Here is a 3,415-nt window from a genome sequence, read left to right on the forward strand (position 1 = left end):
TCCTGGATCATTTAACATTCTGCCGAAAGCATCCTTGATTGTAGCAACTCGAGGTTTGAATTTGCTCTTCAGTTCCTTGAGCTTAAGAAATGCTGAACGAGTTCGGCCCTTTTGATTTTCTGACTCTAGCTCCTCGCATCCTTGCCTCTATAGAGCACTCTGGTTGCACTTCCTCCAAGACAAATTTGTTGTTCTTTTGTCAGTCCATGGGCTATTCAGTACTCTTCTCCGCTACACAATTCAAAGTCATCAGTTCTTTTGTCTTCCTTATTCATTGCCCAATTTTCAGATGCACAAGAAGCAATTTAAAAAACTGACTCGGTTCAGGAGCTCCTTAGTCTTTAAACTGACATCCTCGCTCTTTAGGAAGACTTTGAAGAGGCCCTTGACAGCAGATTTTACCACTGCAACACGTCTTGATTTCTTTTTTTTTTTTTTGGGGGGGGGTGCACAATGCACACTAGATTTTTTTTTAAAGGTGATTTTATTATAAGTTTATAAAGAACTTTCAGGTAATAGGATAGACTCAAGGTCATATTTTGGTTCCCATGGATTTGATTTAATTTTCCTTAGCTTCAGCTTGAACTTGCCTATGAGTAGTTGGTGCTCTGTTCCACAATCAGCACCTAGCCTAGTTTTCAGAGCTGATAATGAGCTTCTCGCGTGATTCTTTCTACCAATGTAATCAGTCAGATTCCTATGTATACTATCAGGTGAAATCCATGTGTAAAACCTGCACTTATGTTTCTTATAAAATGTATTTGAAATTAATAAATCGTTGATTGTGCAAAATTCAATCATTCTATCTCCAGCTTCTTTTCTGTCACCAAGTCCGTGTTTTCCAACTACTGAACCTTCTTCTTTGTTCCCAACTTTTGCATTCCAGTCACCCGTTATTATTAATGCATCTTGATTGCACGTTCAATTGATTTCTGACTGCAAATGTTGGTGGAAATCTTGTATCTCCTCTTCCTTGGCTCTGGCTGTTGGTGAATATATCTGAATGATAGTGATATTCACTGGGCTTCCTTGTATGCGTATGGATATTATCCTGTTACTCACAATGTTGTATTTCAAGACACATCTAGAAATTACTTTTTTAACGATGAAAGCAAACCTATTTTTCTTCACCTTTTCATCTCCAACATAATAGGTCATATGATCGTCTGACTCAAAATGCCCCATGCCAGTCCATCTCATCTCTCCAATGCCTAGTATATCAATACTTATGCATTCCATTTCTTCCTTAACAATATCTAATTTTCCTACATTCAATCAACACTCAGCACCAGCAGCCAAGATATTAAAAATCCTATTGTGATGGCAAAGTCCGCTGTTAAGAGACCTCTTCAAAGTACTGAAGAGCAAGGGGAGCTCTGGTGGCCTAGTGGCAAGAAGCTGCACTGCAATCCCAGAGACACATGGTTTGAATCCACCAGATGCTCTGCCGGAAAAGGAGGGACAATCTCCTCCTGTACCAGTCAGATCTGATCTGACGGTACACAGACACATATACACAAAATAATAATAAAAGAAAAAAAATTTTTTTAAAAAAGTACTGAAGAGCAATTACTTCACTCTGGAGACTAAGGTGCACCAGATACAGGTCTTTACAGTCATTTGCTATGCATAAGAGAGCTGGACAATGACTAGTGATGATAGGAGAATTGATGCCTTTGAACTGTGGTGTTGGAAAAGAGTAATACCATGGACTGCTAAGAAAACAAACAGGTTTGCCCTGTTGTTGTTGTTAAGTGCCGTCAAGTCGTAGGTGACTCATAGCCACCCTACAAAGGAGAGCCTCAACGCTTGGGTGCCTTTCATCCTCTCTCCAGGTTCATAGGGTTTCCGGAAGCAAGCTATCACGGAAGTGGATGCCACTCCTCCTTCCAAGCTTGTTTTAATTGGGGAACTCCACCCAACTCTCTGTCTGCATTGGGTAACTAACCATTAATGCATTTGACACATCAGTGTCACAGTGTTCAGCCTCACAGCAACCACAAGTTACCACTGTATGGCAACTTGTACACCAGGGCTATACGTCCTAGAGGAATGTCTGAACAAAACCAATGAAAGACAGGCCTGAGGGCCGCAGGCCCGAGGGCCCTACAGTGTCTTCCCAGCCCACCACGCCCAAATGCTGAGGTTTGTCCTAGAGACAAGTAAATCAGGCTGCTCCTTGGAGGTAGAATTCTGAAGCTTCATCTGACATACTTCGGACATGGCTGCAAGGAAGGACCAGTCCTTGGAGAGGAACATAACAACAACAAGATAAAGAACTTGGATTTCCGTTCATTCATTATTGCACATTTACCTCCTGGTCCCCTCACCCCCCAGATCACTTTTTTCTTTGGAAAAAAAGTTCTTTCAAAGTTATACAGTTCCCCACCACCACCACTTTACTATGCAGTTCCTACTCTTGTCTTACCAATAACACCTAAGCATATATTCCTTTTATACAGTTCTCTCCCTCATCTGTTTCAATACCATGTACATTATTTATCCCCTCTTTTCTTAGCCCCTCCCCTAACCTCCCTGTCAGTACTGTTTTATAACAGTGGCATCATAATAGTATTTGTCTTTTTGGACTGAGATATTTCACTCAGCATAATGTCCTTCATGGTCACCCATTTTGTATAATATTTTGTGAGTTCTTTGTTTTTCAGTGCTGCATAATATTCCATTTGTGAATATACCACAGCTTTTCTATCCATTCGTTTGTTGATGGGCACTTGGGTTGTTTCCAATTCTTTGCTACCGTGAACAAGGCCACAATAAACATTGGTGTGAATATATCTGCTTGGGTAACAGTTCTGGATTCTTTAGGGTATAGTCCCAGTAGTGGAATTGCTGGGTCAAATGGTATTTCTATTTTGACCATAGGTAGATAGGTTAATTTCTGGGTTCTCAATGCTATTCCATTGACCTATGTGTCTATCATTGTACCAGTACCATGCTGTCTTGACCACCACAGCAATGGAGTAGGATTTGAAATCAGGGAATGAGATGCCTCCTGCCTTGTTTCTCATTTTAAGGAGTGCGTTGCTTATTTGGGTTCTCTTTCCGTTCCAACGAAATTGGAGATAGCCTTTTCCATCTCGTTGAAGAATGGAATTGGTATTTGTATTGGGATTGCTTTGAATGTGTAGATTGCCTTTATTGGACTGTCATTTTCACAATATTGAGCCTTCCTATGCATGAGCAAGGTATATCCTTCTATTTTTTTGTTTCTTGTAGTAATGTTTTATAATTTTCTTTGAGCAGGTCCTTTGTGTTTCTAGTTAGATTTACTCCCAAGTATTTAATCTTGTGGTTAGCTACTGTTATATGTATTGGGAGTTATTTTTAGCTCCAGTTCTATATTCTCTTTGTCACTGTAGAGAAATAGAATTGATTTTTGTATGTTTATATTTTT

The sequence above is a fragment of the Elephantulus edwardii genome, unplaced genomic scaffold, assembly GCF_000299155.1.
Source record: "Elephantulus edwardii isolate Elephantulus edwardi_28Jun2011 unplaced genomic scaffold, EleEdw1.0 scaffold00049, whole genome shotgun sequence".
Classification (NCBI taxonomy): domain Eukaryota; kingdom Metazoa; phylum Chordata; class Mammalia; order Macroscelidea; family Macroscelididae; genus Elephantulus; species Elephantulus edwardii.